Source organism: Oreochromis niloticus, linkage group LG3 (genome assembly GCF_001858045.2).
Source record: "Oreochromis niloticus isolate F11D_XX linkage group LG3, O_niloticus_UMD_NMBU, whole genome shotgun sequence".
In the NCBI taxonomy this organism is placed as follows: domain Eukaryota; kingdom Metazoa; phylum Chordata; class Actinopteri; order Cichliformes; family Cichlidae; genus Oreochromis; species Oreochromis niloticus.
In genome coordinates, this window is record NC_031967.2 from 78,881,574 (window position 1) to 78,905,658 (window position 24,085).

Genomic DNA, 24,085 nt, shown 5'->3' on the forward strand with positions numbered 1-24,085 from the left:
GCAGTGTGTACACCTGAGACTGTCACCTGTCTGTCTGTCCTGCACTCTCTCTCTGTTTCTTTCTCTCTGATTGTGGAATAAAAGTATGAACATGTATTTATAAGTTACACTTGTGTTTGAATCCTGCAGCTTATCACACATTTGATTTCCATGTGTGACAACTGCAAGTGTCCAGAGTGAGGACAGACTGAGGGACCCACTGCTGCACATCATCTGTGAGGCTTTGCACCCCTGATGATCCACCAGGACAAACTCAGCAGTGTGTGAGGAAGAGGAGGAGGAAGAGCCAGCAGCAGCTGAGATGGAGAGAATAGACAGACTGTTCCCTGTTTGTGAAGGACTGCTAGGAAAGTTTAACATAACTAATTATCTGTTCTGAATCAGTCTTATTAGGTAATGTTCAAATAATGTTATCATCCCAGTGTTTTCAGTGTGGGAGAAAGTACTCAGGGCCTTCAAGTTACACACTATGAAAGGCAGCAACAAGTTTAATATTCAGAAACCTAAAGTATGTATCAGCAGCAGAATGGAGCTAAAAATAAATGTTTGTTTCAGTTCTATGAAGCTTTGAGTATTTTGGATTAGTAGCACTGCTGTGTTTGTTGCATCATGTTGCTGTAATTGTTTATATGCTTTATATATTCTGAGGTAAGTTGATCTATAGTGTTACATCATATTCTATAAGGATGTCATGTGTTTGTATACTTTCTGCCCAGTTTGACCCATTTAGCAGAAGTCAGCCTGTTTAAGGCTCTGATATCTATTCTGTATGACTTAAAGCAGTTATGACATGGTCTGATTTTCTCACCCAATAAAGGAATATTTAATATATCAGTCTACTCTTCATTGTATCAGAAACAGTTATCACAGCTCGTGCACCTGCAGCAACATTTCAACATTAAATACTTTTTATTCCAGCAGTGTGATCTTCAGAGTTCAGCTGTGAGTTTAACAAACTGCTGTTAAAAACTATAAATATAACAGGAGGTTATGGATGAAATGAAAAACATGATCTTCACAACTTAAAACTGTTTACATGAATGTTAGAAAGCCCACTGTTTATACGTTATTTGCTTGGTTGAAGTGTTGTGGTTTGTTTATAGATAGTGTTTGCGCTGTGGAAATTGATATGTCCTACGTCATTGAACTCACCATATCTATGCTTACGCTCCTTGAATGCACCACTCTGTGCCGTGTGCTGCTAGTCTGCCTTTGTAGCTGCTAATAGCCAGCTTTTTTCCTTGTGTCCTCTCACCAGCATCTCGTGGTTTTGGTTTATTGCTGTGTGTGAATGCCAGAAGGTGAGTTCTGTTTACATGATGTTGAGGATGTCAGCTGCTATTGTGTGTATTTGTTACCTCGTGACTATGCTAATGTTATTCTATGCTAATACGCTATGTAAGCTACTAAGCTAGTTAATGCTAATTATAATTCTTGTGTAATTGTTGAAGTTGTTATAGACGTGAGTGTTGAATACAGTTCCTTGTGCTATCTATGTGCTAGAATTATGTCTGGGCATGTTTAATGTTTTATGTGTGCTAAACTGATAGTTGCTTTATGTATGTTACTACAGACCACAGCTGAATAAATCACCTAAACTTGGAAGCTGCCTCCGTGTTCTTTAACGGGAACACATCCACCATACCTTGCCGCTCTAAATCAGCTAAACTCCTGGAGACAACATTCTCTCCATTTTAATGAATGGTTGAATGGTCCATCACAATGAATTGTGTGACAGTTTTATTCTACCCTCTTAAAAAGGATGGTCCAGTGATCTGTTACAAGATGCAGAAATGAGGCATAGAAGCTCATTTCTTTTTTTTTTAATATATATATTTATTGAGATTTTTTGATATAAGAAAAAACAAACAAACAAAACAAACGAAAAAACAACAGACAACACAACAGCAAGGGCTAAAACACACAAATAAGACAAAAGTTTACACTGCAACAACGAAAATATTGCTTCAACACTGGCAATAAACAAAAATAAAACGCTAAGGTGGAAGGCTAAGTTATTGGTAATCGATCAAATAGGACTTTGTTTTAATACATGATCTAAAAATGGTTGCCACACATCAAAGAAATTACTAAGTTTGTCTGCTAATATATACCTAATTCTCTCCATATGTAGTAGAGCAGTCAGTTCTGTGAGCCACATTTTGAATTGAGGTACAATATCCGTCTTCCAAAGAGTCAAAATAATTTTTTTAGCAATTACCATTCCGAACAAAACACTAAAGCTCATTTCTTTAGTGTTTGGAAAGTTATAACAGGTCTTATTAATGCCGCCACGCAGATACGCTTGGGTCACGTCTCTTGGTTAGGAAACAGAAAAAAATTAATATTGTGCTCTATGCTGCCACCTGCTGGCACTGCTTATTCAAAATCATAACAGTTTTCATCTGATTCACACTCACAAAGCGGACAAGGTGAGGAAGAGAGGAGTCAAGGGAACAACAAGTACCACATACATACCATAGTGTTACAAGGTTATAATAATAGCCTTGTATATAATAATAATAATAATAATAATAATGATGATGATAATAATAATAATGAGGAGGAGAAGGAGATGTTCACAGTTTTTCCATGTTTGTATATTTCAGCTGTGGCATCTTTTTATCTTTTAAAGGTTAAAACACTTTCAAAGGACACACCTGTGCATCCTCCTTCAGCCTTCTCTTTTGAAGCAAAGCTGCAAAACCAAACAGCAAGTAATGACCAAGATACAGAAAATTGATTTTTTAAAGGCAAAATTAAGTAATAAGGTTCATATTATTTTTAGTTTAAGAGTTTGAACACTGGTTTCTGTAGAATATTTATTAAAGTTCATCAATTTACGAGAATAAAAAATACAAATCTAACGTCCTCTTTCATCACAGATCCATTGACACACTACAGCCAGTAGGTGGCAGCACATCTCCTTTCTACTTCAACACTTCATCACAGTCACATCACTACTTACCTTAAAGCCTGTTTCAGGTTTTCATTTTAAAGAACAGGGGGAAGAAACAGGTTTTCAGGGGCCAATCTTCAGCTAGTGAAAACCTGAGATGAATGAACTGTTTGCATAACAAACACCAAAACCAAAAAACAGAACAGACAACTTTCATGAGTGCTGCTGACACAATCCTCCTCCACTGCCTGCAAAGGTGAGGAGTTCAAAACTGTAGCGAAGAATGAAAGATGTTTGATGAAGACAAAAAACACAGAAAACAAAACATCAATGCAGAGTTCAGTGTTAGCAAAGGTGAATATGAAGTTGAAAATTCTGGTGTGATTATCTAGACGAGGATAATTACAAAGGAATAAACACACAACAGCCTTCAGCCAACTTGTAGCAGGTTGCAGCTCATAACTTGCTGGTTGTTTCATGCGCAGACACTAAAGCAGTCTAAAGCAGAATGTCATGCTAAAAAAGGATGATTCTTTTAAATACAAGGGGGAGCAAGTGAGTCAGATACCAAGGCACAGAGATGAAACAGGTCTGATTGGAAATACTTTATGAACATGTAGTATACTCACTGATGTGAGTAGACCACATGTTCATTATGGGTCCACCAGCAGTCCAGGAATTCCTTCTTTAGAGCAGAGTCTATGCCAGCCTTGAGGCTCCTCCTCAAGGTAGATGAAGAGGAGCCTCTTGTCCTTCCACTGGGCCCATCACATCCCTGCCCAGCTTGCGTTCTGCATCCGAGTCCATCCTGCGATGCCACCACAGCTCCCATTGCGTCGGCGCCCTGTAAAATAACAAATAGGGGCCAGAACAATGGTCCCAGAAGCAGCCCTGGCTTATAGCCTTAGCCACGTGTATACCTCTGCCACGTGTTGTCTCCTACTGTCACCCTTCCTTGCTGTCAGGACTGGGTCATCACATCACGCACACACAAACTCTTTTTACACATACAAATCCTGATTTACAAGTACAAAATATTTATGACCACAATTTGAGCCCATATGTGAAGCCCAACAAGTAAGATCAGGAGACCCAACGACTGTGCATAGAGAAAACCTCCTGCAGGAAATGAGTGAAAAGCACCTTCATCTGACATGTTAAAATGTTGCTTTTGTTAAGCAATACTTTTGATACAAAGCCATTTTCTGAATGGTTTATTGGTGAAGAAACTCAAGACTACCACTAAGATTTTAACACTTAAAAATCTGTGTTACATTTGTCTATCTCTCACTTTGCCTTCCTGCGACAGTTCAAAGAAAAGAACAATCATATTAATTATGACTATTTGCACTGTGCAATTATGGCAATGCAAACTCCATTTGGAGAAAGATTCAGCGAGTTCAGAAAGGAAAAATAAACCCACTGTGGCCATCCTTGTCACACTGCTGGACATTGACCCATCCCTGCTTAATACATCTGTATTCACTGGGATAAGTCAGTCTGGGTTAAGTGATCTGATCATTGAACTAGTCGACATAGCGGATAAAGAGATGTGGGTGTCCAAGTTCAAAAGCCTGAGAGCAGATCTCGAAGAGTTCGTCCGTCAGACGACCAATCTCGCTAAAGAGCACAAACTTGACACACTTGTTTTCCCCGACACAAACTCATGAACACGACAAAGTATGCGCGTGGATTTGGTTAGTTATTTGTAACATAACTTTACTGTATGTAAATGGTAAATGGTCTGTATTTGTATAGCGCTTTACTTAGTCCCTAAGAACCCCAAAGCGCTTTACACATTCAGTCATCCACACATTCACACACACATTCACACACTGGTGATGGCAAACTACATTGTAGCCACAGCCGCCCTGGGGCGCTGTTACGGCCCTAGCTGGGCCTCCTGAAACTGCCCTTGTGTGGGCGTGGTGGTTTTCTCCGCCTCCTCCTCTCTTGCCACTCCCACCTCCTCTGTTTCTCTCACTCTCCTCTCTCCCCAGGACACAGCTCCTCTTGGTTAGCCTCGTTTGCCACCTGAATCCAGTCAGCAATCACCTCTGAGGCTATTTAAGCTGCGGATGAGCTGTGAGCAGGGTGGCTTTCTCTGGTGTCTCTGCTTTGTGTTCTTGGTGTGTGGTTATCCTGCCTGAAGTGTGGAGTTGTGGAAGCAGTATAGCTGCTTTACGTGAGTAGTGTGGGCTTGTGGGCCTCGGCAGCAGTACAGCTAGCTGCTGCTAGTGACAGGGTGAGCTTGTGGGCCCCTGGAAGTGCCTCCTCGTGGTGTGGAGTTTTTGTTTGGTTGAGTGTTCTTTGTTGTAACCTTTTTGTTTTCCTTTTTCCAAGGGTTATTGGTAGAACAGCGTTGCCGGCTCTTTATGTTAAGGTTATTTATAATAAAGGCTATTTTATTTACTAAAAACACCTGTCTGTTTTCCTTTCATTCTGTTCTGGACCCATTTGTTACTGGTCCCCTCACTCGCACGCCTAGACCCCTTCGGGGGGACGTAACAATGTGGGGGCTCGTCCGGGATATGAATGGAAGGAACGGCAATTGATTATTAGTGAGCTGTTTGCCGGTGGCTTTTTTTTTAGTTGTATTGTATCTGCTGCGCTCTCTCTCCAGTTAGCAAGGGGGAGTGTCTAGCTGAGCGTAAGCTCCTCCTTCGGGCACTCATTTTTTATTTTGCCTTTTTTATTTTCGGAGTAATCCCGGGTGGGGATTAGTTCCCTGTCGGGGGTAGGCTTGTCAGTGCTTTGTGTACTTGATGCTTTTGCCTTTAAAGTTGCCTCGAGCCTGGTACGCTCCAGAAGCTAACTAGGCTAAGTTTTTAGTAGGTAGGTCTGGGGAGAGGGTCGGTGGTATTTTTATTTATTGGTTAACCTGTGGCCACACAGATATTTCCCACCTGTTTTTCATTTGTGTATGGGAGGTGGTGCTTCTTTGTTGTTATTGTTAGCCTCAGGTTAGTTTTTTGTTTTAGTTCTGATGGCTACCTTTGATATTGTCTCATTTAAGGAAAACCCTTCGCTTGTCCAGCTGAATGCCTGTAGGAAGAGGGATTTCCATGAGGTGGCATCGTTTTATGGCATTTGTGTCTCCACAGCTCTGCGTAAGACTGAGCTGAAAGCTGCTCTTGTGTCTGGCTTGGTGGAGAAAAGGATAGTGGCCTTGCCAGTGTCTGCCAGTCCACTTGAGCATGGCGTAGCATCTCAGCCTGTTCCGCAGGTGCCAGCTCAAGCTGTAGGTCCATCGGTGTCTACACCTATTGCTCAGGGGCTGCCTGAGGACCCATCAATGACATTGCCTCGCTTCGAACCCCTCTCCATTGAATCAAGTGTAGGCTCGAAGCAGGATGCTAAGCTCCGTGTACGCCTGGCTCGTCTCCAGTTGGAAAAGGAGGAACGTGAGAGGGAGTTCCAGTTAAGGAAGGAGTTGGAGCTTAGGCGTTTAGATGCAGAGCTTGCTAGAGCCAGGGAGGTAGAACTGAAAAAGGTGGAGGCGGAGACAGCTGTTAAGTTGCGACAGCTGGAACTCCAGCAGGTTTCCCTTCCTCCGACTGCCTCCATTCGCCAGGCAGACACACCGTTTGATGTAGGAAAAAACAGTCGTCTGGTTCCGGTGTTCCGTGACACTGAGGTTGATAGCTACTTCGAATCATTTGAACGGATAGCCACAGCCTTGCACTGGCCACGGGATTCGTGGGGCCTTTTGTTACAATGTAAGCTGGTAGGTAAAGCTCAGGAAGTTTGTTCCTCGTTGTCAGCTGAGGACAGCTTGGGCTATGTCAAGCTGAAAAGTGCCATCCTGCTAGCTTATGAGTTAGTCCCAGAAGCCTATAGGCAGCGTTTCCGGGGATTAAAAAGGGGACAGGGTCAATCCTACCGAGATTTTGCGAGGAAGAAAAGTGTTCTTTTTGATCGGTGGTGTGTGTCCAGTAAAGTTACTGACCTGGCGTCGATGCGTGAATTAATGCTGATAGAGGAGTTTAAGAGCTGCGTTTCCGAGCGCATCGCAGTGCACCTTAGTGAACAGAAGGTGTCCTCATTACAGCAGGCTGCAACAATGGTTGATGAGTTTGCTCTCATCCATAAAACCATTGTTATTAAGCACGACAGATGCGATGCCCCAGTGAAGGTTAGCAATGTGCCAGCTGTGAAGTACCCGAAAAGCGAGGTACCCGTGTCCCGTCCCAAGGTGAAAAGAAAGTGTTTCTTCTGTTTCGGGTCTGGCCATTTGATAGCAAATTGTGAGGCCTACAAACAGAAACAGTCTGTCTCGAGGGCTAGGAGTGTGCCAGCTAACATAGCCGATACAGGCATGGTTTCAAGATCCAGAATAAAACTCTGTTTCTTTTGCCACAAACCTGGCCACCTGATTGCTCACTGTTTGAAAGCCTCCTTAAAGCAAAAGCGACCTGTTTTCAAAAGGGTTAACTGTGGTTCACAAACGGACAAAGTTGCCAGTCCTAGGCAACAATTGGAGGAGCATAATTGCTCAGTGGTGTCATTTGGTGAGTGTCAGAAGTCAACTAACTTTGAGATGCGACCTGTTGACTGCCTTTCAGGTCCAGATGACCTACCGTGTGATAGATTGTGTGTGACACAACGATTCCAACCTGCACCTCTGGCTAACCAACATGCCTGTCGCCATGACCTGGCAAAGAAGCTCCTGAAAAGTGTTTCAGTAAGGCCTTCTAGCTATCCGCTGGGTTCTCCTTATGTAATGCCTCGAAAAACATCTGGCTGTCACTCGAGACACTATTTTGAGGGAATTGAGCCAACCCCATTTAGTGTTTTGGACCCATCGAAAACGTCTTGGCAGATTCGGCAGGCTATACCTAACCGTTATTATGGTGCATGGTAGGTGATGTTTAAAAGTTGGGCAGGACGTTCTGTAACAAACCACTGGTTTGTATTTATGGGAGGGGGTGTTACGGCCCTAGCTGGGCCTCCTGAAACTGCCCTTGTGTGGGCGTGGTGGTTTTCTCCGCCTCCTCCTCTCTTGCCACTCCCACCTCCTCTGTTTCTCTCACTCTCCTCTCTCCCCAGGACACAGCTCCTCTTGGTTAGCCTCGTTTGCCACCTGAATCCAGTCAGCAATCACCTCTGAGGCTATTTAAGCTGCGGATGAGCTGTGAGCAGGGTGGCTTTCTCTGGTGTCTCTGCTTTGTGTTCTTGGTGTGTGGTTATCCTGCCTGAAGTGTGGAGTTGTGGAAGCAGTATAGCTGCTTTACGTGAGTAGTGTGGGCTTGTGGGCCTCGGCAGCAGTACAGCTAGCTGCTGCTAGTGACAGGGTGAGCTTGTGGGCCCCTGGAAGTGCCTCCTCGTGGTGTGGAGTTTTTGTTTGGTTGAGTGTTCTTTGTTGTAACCTTTGTTTTCCTTTTTCCAAGGGTTATTGGTAGAACGGCGTTGCCGGCTCTTTATGTTAAGGTTATTTATAATAAAGGCTATTTTATTTACTAAAAACACCTGTCTGTTTTCCTTTCATTCTGTTCTGGACCCATTTGTTACTGGTCCCCTCACTCGCACGCCTAGACCCCTTCGGGGGGACGTAACAGGCGCACTGACAGAGGCGAGGCTGCCGGACACTGGCGCCACCGGGCCCAGGGATGTAGAGCTAACATTTTCAAAAGTTCAGGAGTAATAAGTGATTATAAGAACTGTTTGTGAAATAAAAGTCAAGAATGAGGGATACAGTCCAAATATCTCTCCCACCTGTATCAGGACTCCAAGGTACATCTTACAGCTCCAACGTAGAGCAGATCAACAACTAGATTCAGAAACTAAGTCACATAAAACAGGTGAGAACACAGCATTTAATAGGCTATTATTACTCTGTGTTGCAACAGGTAACATTTAAAATAGATTAAACTTTTAAAAGTTTAAAAGCAGTTTTATGTGTTTTTGTCTCCAGATGATATTTTTTAGTGGAAGACGGAGCAAAATGCTCTTTTAATAGTAAAGCCTGCCGACCATTGAATTATACTCAAACACTTTGGATCTTTGGCATGCAAGCAAAACTTTCAAACGTTAACAATAAACTCCATAAAAGGGCTTCTACATCAGGATTGATCCTTTATTTGAACCAATAAATGATTTTAATAATTTAACCTTTAATAACACAATGATCATTGTCCAAGATGAATAAACAGAGGCTTTGCTGCAGTGAGACATTTCCAACAAACGAGCGCAATACAAATGAAACAGCTGGAGCCTCCACTGAAGGTCAAAGGTCAAATTCAAAGAATACAAGACTGCTCTTATCAACAGGATAAGAGCATCTTACCTGCAGCGCCAGAGTCAGTGATTGCTTTCTGAAAGTAACTCATGACAGCAGCAATAATCTGAGCAGTAAGCTCGTATTTATTGGCATGAAATGAAAATAAGATGAACTTTCTGTCCATGAATAATACAAATATTGTTCTACATGTCTACATATAACAGTGTTTAGTGTTGAAAAAGTTGTGCAGCATTTGTCTCTGCAGTATCAGAGTGAAGTCTTTGTCTATGATCAGTTTTGGCCCATAATATAATTTCCATGGTGGTTTTCTGATCTGGGCATTATTATCTGACATTATCTCTCTGACCACAGCTTCTTTAACCTTTCACACACTTACAAACCTGTGACACACAGCTCTGTAACAGTGTTTGTTTCTATTAGTCTCAGAAATTATATAACAGCAGCCGTGCTCATTATGTGGAGTCACTTCATTTTGTTTTACATGAATGCAGAAAGTTTCAGGTATGAGACCGAGCTGTGTAAAGCCTCCTGTGTTTATCTGTGCTGTGATTTTACAATGTGAGTTAGTGAATATTTAAATGTTCTGAGATGATGAAATTTTCTGTACATCATGTCAGGAAAAAATACTTTATAATTAGTTTGTTTTGTTTGCTTTTTTTTTTTTTTTACTACAAAAGGACTGACTAACAGTTATTATTTCATGTGCTGTCAGCATGGTTGGACTTTATTCGGTGGAAAATGGAGCAAAACTGACTCAACAATTTGAATGTATTGACATTTTAGCCAAATTACTTTAAGCAAAGCAGACATATTTCCCCCCACACTGTTCAGTTATTTAGTAAACATTTGCATAAGGTGTCACCTTTCAGTGCTTGTTCCTGATTGCACTCACTGTCAAGCAACGGGCTGTTTGTAAGAGGAAATGTTCCCAACAGTCTCTCACAGATCAGCAGCTGTCTGTTGCTCTGTTAACTTTCTCAGATTCACAAAATGCATCAAGACAAATTCAACACAGAATCCTGTCAAACAGCTTTTCACAGGAAGGTTTCCAACTCAGAAAAACTAATGTTTCCTTTAATACTTCCTTTAATGTTTCCTTTAGCAGAGGAGACACTGGAACTTTATTCATGAAAGAAAGAAACTGATGCTGGCCCACAGTTCACAGGGACTCACCGTCAGACTAAACAGTCAACATAACTGATAGTTTTATCACAATCCAATGCAATCCAACATCATACACTCAAGTATACAATGGGAGGAAATATTGTCCTCCTGGATCAAGGGTGTAAGCTGTAAATATAAATTGACAAAATAAAAATGTTATTAAATTATCTGATGTCAGAACAAGAAGCATTGAAGTGGAGCAACATGGAGAGAAAACATGAGCGTTTATTCTTGTTTAGTCTCTGTAACAATTAACACCATCGTGTTAATAAACAAATAACTATCAGAGCAGTCTGAGTCTCTGAAGGAATTATGTATTTATAATTAGTGCTCACTGATGGAGAAGAGGTTCAAAAAGAGTTAGTAATCCAGGCTCACGGTGCCCGAACAGGTTTAACATCCAGTCCAGAGTTTGTTTTACTAGTGATTAATGGATCCTGTTCACAGTCAGGATTAAGCAAACTGTGCAGCCAAGTGTGCACAGCTGTGCACAAACATGGCAAATAAAAGTTGAACAGACCAGTAAATATAAAATTGATCATTCAGTTTTGACTTGTTGAAACTTACCAGTGACGTTGAGTCTACAGCTCGCAGAGCTGAAGCCATAATCTGTGTTTACTTCACACTTGTATCGACCCGAGTCCTCAGTCCTGAGTCTGCACAGCTGGAGTCTGATTCGTCCTTCTCTGAGGGCGTCTTTGTCACCCTGAACTCGCCCTGAAAACATTTCATCCTGAGACTCTGAGACTTCAGCACCATCATGGACATGATACAGGAGTGAGGATTTATTACCAGTTATCAGTTCACAGTAGATGTTTAAATATGTGGGGGATCTGCCTGTTTCTACTGTGAACGTCCACTCCAGTGTGATGTTGTGGTTCTCCTCTGCCTGACAGGAGGTCTGAGTCACATTCACTACAAATGATCCTGTTGAGGAGACAGAGAGAGAGAGAGAGAGAGAGGAGCAGACACTCTGAGAACTGGAACCAACCTGCTGCTGTGGTTTTTGTTTTAATTTTACTTTAAATTTTATGCAATCCATGAACTTGAAAAACAGAATGTTTGTGTGCTCTCTAAATCTTCATGATGCAGATGTTTTCTGAAGTTTACATAAAGGTTGATGTGGAGTTTTACATGTGTTGCCTCAGGCTTCACCACTGTCCTCTAAGTATTGAAATCTAAGTGACCAGTAGTACACAGAGGGACTTGTAATGTAAATTATTGCTACAAAGCATCTCTCCACACAGAGATACTTCTTCACACTTTATCTTGTGCATATTTTAATCAATCAATCTTTATTGACAGACTTAATGTCCATAGTTATAAACAAAACCAAACAGAACATATACACCTTAATAAAAATATATGAAATATTTGTAAAGATATGAAACCACAATATACATAAAATACACAATTACTTAAAAGAAATCAGTAAATACACAAACACTTCAAGCAGTGCTTCCTCAGACTGGATGAGTAACGGGAACAACTCACTGTCACATCTCTGTGTTAAAGTTTTACCGTTATTAGAGCCATGCAGTCGTTCTCTAAAAGTGAACATTAACTTCCTTAAAAGTGCTTTAAAAATCCAAACACTCTCAGCTGCTGCTTGTAAGATGACCGCCGGGGTACATAGCTGTGTGCAATACACTTTAAACAGAGTCACTTTAACTGGAAGTGAAAAAAAAGCTGAATTTGCATGGAAATGTATTTGCCTGCACATCGAGCTTACAGCGTTGTATCTATATGTCATCATCATCATTTATTTGATCAGGAATAAAGTGACTGAGGTATTTCACCTTTTTATGAACCTCGAGGGTGTTTGGACAGTTTTAACACAGGAAAATTTAGCTGATTATCCTGTGTGGCTCTACATATCAACACTTTTATCAGCATTGTTCTTTATATCATATTGCACAGCATATTCAGAAGCTGCTGTAATCCTACTGGGACTAAAAACAACCAGGTCATCTGCATACATAAAATGATCACTGTGAGGAAAAAAATGAATGGATGGGATTTTAAAATCAAACTCACCTGCACAGGTAAAGCCCACGAGGGAGACAGACAGTAAAGTCCAGCAGAGCCGCGCAGATGTTACAGCAAACATGTTTCATGAAGCACACTCAAAGTTCACAAACGGAAGTTATGTTGGGTGTCGGAGGGAGTCGTGTTTTTGGTTGCTGTCCCCCCCACCGCCCATGCTTGTTATTGGATAAAGTGCTGTCGATGGTCTCGCTGGCTGTCTCCCTGGTCACACCCCCTCTTATCGCTGTGACTCGGTATGAGTTGATTCTCTTACACACAAGTGAGGTGGCTGATAGAATAGAATATTCTTTATTGTCATTGTTACAAGTACAATGAAATTGAGAGATGTCTCTGATCGATGCACATTCACAGAAATAAATACAGAAATAAATAAATAAATACTTAAAAAACTATGTTATAAAAAACTATGTTATAAATACTGTAGAAAAATAAATAAAAATAAATAAAATACAACCTACTCATACAATAAATGCACCCAAAGCGATCCAGACCTAATTAGGAGCAAAGTGCTCAAACGATGTTTTTGAGCCTGGAGAATAAATTACTCTTTAGACGCAGAGCAAAGGAAAACCGTTACCAGATCTAAACTGGCTGTGTGACTATGGGAGAGATTTAGGGACAGGGCTGTGATCAGGATGTTGCTGGTACAAAGAAAGCTACACCACGTTACTCAGCTAATCAACTAATCGATTAGTACAAACATGATCACATATTAAATGTCACATAAGTGAGCGGCATTGCGCATAAACACATCACAATATACTTTAAACACGTTATACAAAATTACAAAGAGAATGGAGAAAAATACATTTTAAATAAATTAAACGTCTTCTGCATTATTAAAAAAACATTACTGAAAAAGATGTTCATCTAATATTAAAATATCTAATATGATCTGATAAATTTGCCAAATTAACATCTGAAAAAAATATATAATTAACTGCAACGTGTGGCATTATGAATGATCCACATTCTCCCAAAATTCACGACAACCATCTTTATAAGACGTAAAATCTAAAATAATAATAACAATAATAATCAAAGGAGTTTGCAAAGAAAAGCGTCTGGACTTCTTTGAGTTGCTTGAAGACGTTTCACCTCTCATCCGAGAAGCTTCTTCAGTTCTAAGGTCAAATGGCCGAGAGTCCCAGATCTGGGACTGAAGAAGCTTCTCGGATGAGAGGTGAAACGTCTTCAAGCAACTCAAAGAAGTCCAGACGCTTTTCTTTGCAAACTCCTTTGACTACGATGACCTGGATGACTGAGAACCTTCACAGACAACAATAATAATCAGCTAACAATGCTTTGGCTACAGCGTCCTCTAGTGGCAGATGGCTGAAGTCACACCTGCATCTTCAGTGGGAAGATGCAGGTTAGATGGGGAAGCAGAAATACTGCTTCCCCATCTAACCTGCATCTTCCGATGAGCGTACCGGTAAGAGAGAATCCTCACAGTGTATCCAGGTCATGGTCGGGTTAGACTGTTATTAGACTGTTTTCCATAGTTACTGACAGACTTTAACATTATTTACCAACACTTTTACTACAGAATCTTTTCTACAGTTTCCAGATAACATAATTGTAGTTTTGTTCTTATTGAGTGAGAACTCATTTCTATCTGTTTAGTACTTTTGCAGTTATGACTGAAGGGTTTTGTTTTTAAATGAGCTCCTGTGAGTTTCCCTCTGTGGATAAATAAAGTGTTTATCTAAATACCTGCCTGTGTGTGTGCAGTATTGTCCTCTTCTCTGTCATCTTCATCAACTGAATGTATTTACATGGAAATCACATGCACAGCTACCATCAGTAACATGTACTGTACTCATTAATATGACACTGCAGTCTTGCCAATAACAATACATGATTCATTCTTTGCCCTCCCTCCTGGAGGCTGGCTTTCCACAAGTATATAAAGTGAGAGCACTCACTAAATGTTTATTCTTGCATTATATCCAGGTGGGCTCCAGCTACTAAACTGTTTCAGTTCAGCTGTCATAGATGGATCCTTTCAAAGTTCTCCTGATACTGTCTCTTGTTTTGGCGTCTACAGGTGAGTAAAACACAGCATGTATATTTATTTCTATTCTTTGAACAGTATTTGTGTGTAAAAGTTTTATCAGGATTACTGTTAAATGTTAAACTTTTCAAAAGGATGTCAGTGATTCCACAGGTTTGAATATAATTCAGATGGTAGAAATAAAAAGAAACTGTACTCGTGTTTCTGTGCTGCTATGTTTTCTGTGTTTGCAGCTACAGCAGAAAGTCAAATGTTTAATCTTCCTTAAGTCATGCAGATGAATTAATATGTTGTCATCTAAGTCCCTGACAAATAATGGGAGCAACACCACTTGAACCAAAGTTTTAGGGAAACATGTTACTCTAAGACAGTGGTTCCCAAACTTATTTTGCTAGGCCCCCCTTTGTTTTACAAGAAAAATGTTCGTTATTTGTATCCCACTGTAACTTTACTGTCCAAAATGTCAGGAGTAGTTAGTCATTACAAGAAGTGTTTGTGAATTAAAAATCAAGAATGTAGGATACTGTTTGTCCATGATTTGGAGAGTCCAGTGTGTGCTCTCCACCCAGGGAAAACCAATTCTGCAGGGGAGACCTACCGCGGCACTTGTGCAGGTGAAACCAAAGGGCAGATATGCTTCACCATATTTTCTAGTCTTTGGCTTAGAATGAAGTTGGTTTGGAAACATATTCAGCAATGCTTCATCTCCTGCTTTGCGTTTGTTTCCCTTTTCACGTCTGGGGGATGGGCCCCACACTTTGGGAAGGTCTGCTCTAAGACATGTGCTACTGAGTGTTTTCAGTGTTGCATGTGTAATTGAAAGTTAAGTATGCATATAGTTACTTTACTTTATTAATTTATATAGCACTCTTCACAGGATAAACACCACAAAGTGCTTCACAATAATATAAAAGAGGTAAATATAAAACAGTACAATCAAACATACAGCACAAATCTAGTTAAAAGCTGATCTAAATAAACGAGTCTTAAGATAACAGGTCCTCACAAAGACAGCTGACACATTTATCAGTTGTAGCAGTCTCTCTCCATCTGTCCTGTGTAATGTAAATGTAGATCATTACTGGTATGTTTTGGCTGGTTAAAAAAAGACAGGGCCTGCTTTAATTTGTGTTTGTATATGTTATTTTTGTTGTTGTTGTTGTTTGAGATGTGAAAATCTCATAAATCCCCATTTTTTTACGCAGCAGAGCATAGAAAACATGTCACATATACCAAAAATAAGAGAAAAAAAGCAGTCATTTAGAATTTGACGTCTCCAAAAAGGTGCGACAGGGCCAGGTTTACCACTGTGTAGCATCCACTGTCCTTTTAACAACAGTCTGTAAACATCTGGCAGCTGAGGAGACCAGCTGCTGACATTTAGGGGATTATTGTTGTCCCATACTTGTCTGACAGAGGATTCGAGCTGCTCAGCACTCCAGGGTCTCTGTTGTATTTTGGTTTCATGCTTTCAGTTGATGAAACATTTGGAGGCTTAAACTGCTGTTGTAATAGATGCAGTAGGTTGTTTATCCACCTTGCTTCAAGGTGTTCCCTGAAGCAAGTGTCACTCTAGAACATGTACATACTTGCACTATGCATCCACATACCATCAGAGATGCAGGCTTTTGAACTGAGCTGAATGTTCTCTCTCCTCTTTTGAAGATTTCCAAATTACTGAATTTTGTTTTTATTTACATTTTAAATAGAGCCACAACTTTTTGGTGTTGTGAAAGTGAAAGGGTTTAGTGTGAAAGAACAGTTACACAGTTTTTATAAAAGTATCTGTCATCAACATATTTCACCTGTAAATAACTGCAGTACTAGCACAAACACAGGGACACGTCTGAAGCTGAGATTTGTCGTCTGAGTTTACCTGATAATCAGAATATCAATCTGTAAAAAATCAGCCTGTTTAAACACTGAGTTTTCAAAGCCGAAGCTAAAGGTGCTCTCTCAGTGCATCAGTGCAGCAACGTGATTGGTTCATGAGTTTCTGGCTCTGTTTGATTGGGTTTTTTAGCACAGCAGTGAGAAAATGTCTGTCCCTGTTGATACTGAAACCAGTGTTTGCTGTACCTCCTCTGGTTCAGAGGACACAAGCAGTCTCTGATGGAGCTCATTTTAACTTTTAACCTTTCTGCTCTTTTTGGGATTTCTTTACCTGAATGATTGAGCATGCATCAAGACTTCCTGCTTTGTGTTGTTTCCTCTTCCAGATCAGAAAATGATCACAGCTGAGTCTGGACAGAACGTCACTCTGACATGTCGAGCTCCAAACAACAACATCTTAGTTGTGAAGTGGAGCAGAGCTGACCTGAAGGAAGAATATGTCCTTTTGTATCGAGATGAACAGTTTGTTCCAGGTGACCAGCATCCATCTTTTAAGAACTGGGTGGATCTGCAGGACAGACAGATGAAGGATGGAGACGTGTCTTTGATTCTGAACAATGTGACAATTAATGACACTGGAACATACGAGTGCCATGTCTTCATGAGCAGCCCAAACAATGAACACATTTGCAATATCTCCCTGAGTGTTGTTGTTCCTCCAGGTGAGTGAGTAGAGTTGAGTGTGTGTGTGATCAGAGGTGAAGCTGCTTCCTGGTTGTTGATGTTTGTTTCTAAAGATGTTGTTGATGAGACTTTGTAGAAAGCAGCTGGTCTGAGTGATGTGATCAGAGTGCAGTAGATAATGTCTGACAGCAGTTTGAAGAGGAAATGGATTCTGTTCTGTTCTTCACTCATCACCTACCTGACAGCTGACACCTCACACCTGTTTCTCACCTGCAGGTCAGACAGGAGGACACACAGAGGGTGGAGGGAAGGAGGATGGAGGAAAGAAGGAGGATGGAGTCAACAGACATTTTGGGCTGGTAGCTTCTGGGTTGTTACTTTTTCTTGGTCTCATTCTTGTTGTTGTGATCATTTTTCTTGTTGTTGTGATCATTTCAAAACTGTCAAACAGAAATTTATCCAGCCATCTCCCTTCTGATGAACCAGCTGCCAGCTTTTCTGAAACTATTGTGTCACTGAGATGATGAAAACAGCAGCATCGTACAACATCAAGTCTTACATGGACGCATTGGGGCAACTCAGACTTCAGTATCTGACACTGGATGACTCCAGAAGCCAAAAATCCAACGACCGACATTTCAATTTGCACAAAATCTTCTCTACCTCCTCCACAGCAGCCTGGGGGGTGGGGGGTCAGTGCAATTTCTTGAATAATCTTAAACTGTGATAATTGTATAACTTACCATTTTAAATCCATCTTTAATCTTCATCCTGGCTCTTGGTGCAGCTCCTCAGTTAATCCCGAACATGAAACTAAAGCTAAGTGTCCTCACCTCATTGTAAAACTCACTGTAAAAAGAGCCACTGTGAGAGTTTTGCAATAAGTCAACACGACTGCAGAGGTAGATACAAATCAGATCTTTGCTTCAGAGACAGTCATCTGATTGTGGGAAGTTTATTTCAGTGAGTAGAACTCATTAGAAGTAATTGAAATTGATCTATTTATGTACAGAATTCAACTTTAAGTATTTGGTGGTTAGACTTTGATGGCCTATTACTGTTAATTTCAGACCACAGACGTCATTTCTGATTTCGTTTTTCTGCCTTTAAAAACTGCAGACTTTGCTCCTCTAAGCTAACAAGTAACAACACAAATCATTATGTTTCTTACTGAGACTTTTCAAAGGTTTTTTGATGATTGGAGCCTCCTTGTTTCATCTGTGGTTGAATGTGAATCCAGCATATAGCTTTGTAATAACTGTTGTTAATAAAGGGTCAATTTTTGTTTTGCTGTTGAGACTCATATTATTATTTCAGATGTTTTGCTTTCATATTTCAAATGTTTTTTATCAGTGACATCTTTGAAAACTGAAAAAATCAAATGTTTTGCCACTTTTAACAACAATTCCCTGTTGGGAAATTCAGGCGTAGAAATCAGATGAGTGGTGAATACTGAACCCAGAGTGTGGATATTGAAGATGCAGGGAGCGAATACATTAATGAAAGGGGGAAAAAAAACACAAGATAGTTCAAGCAAAGCTTAGGAGCTTATTCACCATCTTATGATAGCAGACAATCTGGCAAAAAGTGGAGGCTTCAGCTGGCCTTTAAACCTTGCTGCTGATTGCAGACGATGGTGTGTATGTGAGATGATCCAAGAACTGGAAACAGAACTCCATCCAGGAGGGAGGAACCTAGATTTAGGGGCAGAATCAGAAAAACCCCAAAAACCCCAACTAATTCTGAACATGATGCGACGAAAGTGGGGAATTCTTTTTCAGCTTTCATGTATTATAAAAGAAGAAGCTGCTGTGTATCCAGAACCACAAAGTTCCTTTTGTTATCTAGAAAAACAAGTTCATATGCAGTGTTTGTGGTGTGAATCTGCAAATCACAGCCTGAATCAGGAAGCTGCTTTCTTCCCACAACAGCAAACTTCCTGATGGCGCTCCGAGATTTAAACCAACATATTTTTAAATATTGTGTCGCAATCTCTTTTCTCAGTTAAATTCATGCATAACTTCCTTTTGTCCTGTGGTGTCATGTTCAACCTGTGCACCATCAAACTATCAATGAGACACACCCACTCTGTGCTTAGATCAGCACATCATGACTGCCATGTATACAGTAGTAATAACATTAACATTCAAACAGTTAAATAACAGAATTTAAACATGTTTAAAGTTGAAAATAAGAATAAATAAAGTGCAGAGGGTCCTCACAGGGGAGGCAAATGGTCTTCCCCGTGTCAGAGATCTCCTCTCTGACATCAAAAGTAGAATCAAGATTTTCAGAACATGTTTCTTCTTTACTTTTAAATGTCTCAGCCCACACAGTGTCAAGCTGTCTGCAACAACAACATGGGGCCTTTACACTGGGTAACAGTCAGGCTCAATATGCACATGCTTGAATGACTTCTTCACATCAGCTTCTGTGTCTCAGTTAAACAGACAGCACTTGGTTGTAGCTGAAGAACCAAAATCTGTGTAAGAAGACTAAATATTTTTCTGTGGATATTAAACTGATGTTATAAAAGTATAATCAACTTTGTTTGTTTTTGGTATTTTAAAAAAAACAAAAAAAAAACATTTTTAATTCTATTTATATCAAACAAAATGAAGCCTGTGATGTGGAAAAACAGCTGGATCCACACTAACTCTCACTTCTGTCTCAGAATGACAGGGAAATGAGAGTCAAATCTCCTGAGGTCTGAGTTTTGATTCTCAATGAATCGAAATTAATAGCACATGAGGTGGGGAAGAAACACGAGGACAGGAGTCAAAATGAGACGTCCTTCCTTCAAATCTCACGTTAAAGTGATGTCAGTGAAATGATGTTTGACTCAATTACATAAACTGCTTTTTTGTGACTCTCTGCACTCTGTGGTCAGCAGACTGCAAACACAATCTCCAAGAGCCCTTCTTCAAATATCAGGGGACCATAACCAGGTATCACTGCACTCCACACTGTGGACCTTCACCCAACCAGAGACAATAAAACACTGGGCTTACTGTGTGCCAATGCACCTCTCCCTCCCCCCGAAGATCTGATCACAACCTGGTGCACCTGTGTAAAAGCCCTCCATGCAAAGAGCCACCAATCACCCACACAGGGCAGAGATGGTCGGAGGAGAGGAAGGAGCCTCTTAAGGACTGTTCTGAGTCTACTGTGTGGGAGGTGATCTGTGACAACCACGGGGAGGATATCAGCAGACTTGTGACCTGCATTACGGACTATATTAACTTGTGTGTGGATAACACTGCACCCACCAGGACTGTGTGGTGTTTCTCCAACAACGAACCCTGGATTACTCCAGAAATTAGGCCATCCTCAAGCAGAAAAGGACAGCCTTCAAGTGTGCAGAGAGAGCTGAGAGGTCTGATCAGGAATGGGAGGGACAGCTACAGGGAAAAGATGGAAAATCAGCTTCAGCAGAACAATGTCAGTTAAGTCTGGTAAGGCCTCAGAACCATCTCAGGCCACAAAGATCAAAACTCTCTGCCTGTGGGAGATGTGAGGTGAGCAAATGAACCGAATCTTTTATTTAACAGGTTTGATTCATCTAGGGCTACGTCCACAGTAGCCCAGATAAATTTGAAAACGGCGTATATGTCTGAAAACGCTCTGCAACCACAATTTTGTTTTCAGTCGTTTTCACAGAGTTGTTCATTCACATTGAAACGGCTGAAAACACTTCCCTTCCTCATTTCTGTATGCTGTTTATTTACTTTCCGGCTTTTTGAAAAATGTTGAGAAAAAGCACTGAGTTTTTTAAATGAACTAACAATGAGGTGGAGTTGTTGCTGCGAGTCAGTTGCAAAGCGAGTGAGAATGAAAGAATTTCAAGAAAAGCTATCGACCCAGTGGAGGTGGTGAGTGACAGGAGAATGGTGGCTAAGCTGTCATCCCTGTTGGACAACATCTCCCACCCCATGCAGGAGACTCTGACAGCACTGAGCAGCTCCTTCAGTGGGAGACTGCGGCACCCACGGTGTGGGACGGAGAGATTTCGCAGGTCTTCGCAGGTCCTCACTCCACAACAAAGACTTCACAGCTGACCAAACACACACATCCACATGTGCAATAACACTAAGTGTAATTTTTTTTCTGACAACTTAGTATTTTATTCTATAGTATAATATCTTCTTCTTATTATCTTATTCTATTACATTGTTTTTCTTAATTTTTGCTATGCAACTTTGCACTGTCTACTTTCTGCTGTAACCCAATAAATTTCCCACATGTGGGACTAATAAAGGTTATCTTATCTTATCTTTTTAAAGCTCCACTTAAGCTCGATATTCATGATCTCAGATATAACAGTGTTCATGACATGTTTTTTAAAATTTACATTTAATCAAATTCACGGCAGTGATGATGGAGCTTTTCAATTCAATTCAATTTTATTTATATAGCGCCAAATCACAACAAAAGTCGCCTCAAGGCGCTTTATATTGTACAATAGATCGCACAATAATAAATACAGAGAAAACCCCAACAATCATATCATATGACCCCCTATGAGCAAGCACTTTGGCGACAGTGGGAAGGAAAAACTCCCTTTTAACAGAAAGAAACCTCCAGCAGAACCAGGCTCAGGGAGGGGCGGGGCCATCTGCTGCGACCGGTTGGGGTGAAGAAGGAAAACAGGATAAAGACATGCTGTGGAAGAGAGACAGAGGTTAATAACAGATATGATTCGATGCAGAGAGGTCTATTAACACATAGTGAGTGGCTGGAAAGGAAAAACTCACTGCATCATGGGAATCCCCGGCAGCCTACGTCTATTGCAGCATAACTAAGGGAGGATTCAGGGTCACCTGGTCCAGCCCTAACTATATGCTTTAGCAAAAAGGAAAGTTTTAAGCCTAATCTTGAAAGTAGAGATAGTGTCTGTCTCCCGAATCCAAACTGGAAGCTGGTTCCACAGAAGAGGGGCCTGAAAACTGAAGGCTCTGCCTCCCATTCTACTTTTAAATACTCTAGGAACAACAAGTAAGCCTGCAGAGCGAGAGCGAAGTGCTCTAATAGCTTGTTTTCACTTCTAACCTTATATCTACAGCAGGGGTCGGCAACCCTGGGCACAGCTGGCCCACGAAGGTTTAACTGATGGAGTGAATTAATCTTAGAAGAGAAAATAAATGGCCAGCGGTGCACATCACAAATTAGCTCGCATAGACACATTAGTTGTGCAGTTTCTTAATGACAGTATCTTAATTAACAACCCCAACTACCAGATTCAACTTGTAATTGACTAAAAAATAACGTAGCCTACCGGTGAGAGGGACGTAGCTAGCTGGCAGTTTTTCAAGCGATGTTGAAATTTCCACATTCTGACACTTCAAATGCTTCAGGAGCTGTCCGCTCAGCGCAGCATCAGCACCACGGAAATACACGGATACATCCGAAGACTCGAGACAGAATTCACAATGCGTTTTCGGGACTTTCAGGTGGACCAATGTTTTCTTTTCTGATCAAACCAGAAAGCTTTAATGAACAGCTGGATTTGTCTCGCATTAACTGACTGAGTTAATGCCAGTTAATGTGACATCGAAATGCAGCTGATTGAATTGAAAAGCTCGACTCTGTGGGGGTCAAAGTTTGCAGAACTACGAACGCAGCTGGAATCCATAGATGTGCGTGTTCATGGAGCTGCATTTTCACCTGCTGCTTTCACTACCTGACAAGTTTAACTGTCTTCAGAACATTGCAGAGGCCTTGTTGACAGTATTTGGCTCTACATATCTGTGTGAGCAGATTTTCTCTCACATGAGTGTCCTCAGGTAGAAGTCTGAATGCTGGACACTCGGAGACCTGTGTCTCTGAGTGGGAGAACAGAGATCACATTAACATATAAATCCCTGTATTAACAAACATGTCATGGGGCGCTATGGAGCCGCGGACCAAGATGGCAGCTTAAAATGGTTGCTCCGTGTAACCTGCATTAAAATCCCAGAACAACCCAAAACTAGAAACTTAATTGCTATTGGAAAATGTCAAAAACGACTAATCTCAAGGACTGTGATATTTTCACCCGAAAACGCGGTTCCCAAAAAGCAGTTAGAACCGATATTTTGGTAACGCCTGAAAACAGCGAGGGAGCTGCTAGCGCTAGTAGCATGGTTGACCTTAGCACGGTGTTAGCTGAACTTCGGTCATTGCGCTCAGAGTTTAGTGGATTCGGAACTAAACTGGACAGCATAGACAACCGTATGGGCGAAATGACGAAGTCAGTTGCTGCTTTGGAGAAAAACATGACGGAGATAAAGCAAAATGTTGCTGCAAATGCTACACGAGTGGCGGAAGCTGAAAACAGAATAATGTCGGCAGAGGAGCGCCTGGAAAAGAGCGTGGCCGATCTCAGCAATGCCATGAAGCGTATATCCTACCTGGAGGCAAAAACCGACGACCTGGAGAACCGGGGCCGAAGGAAGAACCTGCGGCTGTTTGGCCTCCGGGAGGGCGCCGAGGGTCAGCGGCCACTGCTGGAGTTTATAAGGGAGATGTTACCGCGCTGGCTTGAGACCGACAGATCGTTCATTATTGAGAGGGCTCACCGCACCCTAGCACCTCCAAAGCCAAACCAACACAGAGCTGTCCTTATCCGATTCCTGAACTTCCAAGATCGGGAGTTTGTTTTCCGCTCCACAAAACACAGTAACATCGAGCACGACGGAAACAAACTCTTTTTTGCCCAGGATCTCTCAGCTGAGACCATCCGGCAGCGAACCGAGTTCAACGCGATCAGAAAAGTGTTTTCCGACGAAGGAGTTTTCCGCGGTTTTCAATATAATCCATGCAAGATGAGGATCCTCCACGATGGGAAGATACGCCTGTTTTCATCTCCAAAGGAGGCCAAGGATTTCCACCGTAGACACACTGGACAGGACTAACTGTAGCGGTGAGCGTTTCACTCCCTGAACTGCAGAATCAGCTGCTCATAACTAATAGACGAGCTGTAAAAATCTGTGTTTTCGCTCAGTTATAATATTTGGCTTTTTGCTACTCATTGACTTGCCATGTTATTGGACACAGGAAGTTTTGGGGTTTTTTTTTTTTCTCTTTTCTACAGCTTGAAAATTTTCCATTACGTTTTAATAACGCTACTACAAACGTAATTTTTTGTTGTTGTTTTTTTTGGTTGTTTTTTTTGTTGTTTTTCCTTTTTCTCTCTCTCTCTCCCTCTTGAACACAACAA

General features: G+C 41.2%; 1 long non-coding RNA gene across 1 annotated transcript; it reads left to right on the forward strand.

Moving 5' to 3' along the window:
- The first annotated feature begins 1,057 nt into the window (after positions 1–1,057).
- LOC112846134 (uncharacterized) lies at positions 1,058–16,988 on the forward strand. The gene is made up of 3 exons (XR_003218975.1): positions 1,058–1,301; positions 14,310–14,403; positions 16,590–16,988. It is a non-coding gene; the product is annotated as an uncharacterized LOC112846134 (long non-coding RNA).
- Positions 16,989–24,085: the final 7,097 nt, after the last annotated feature.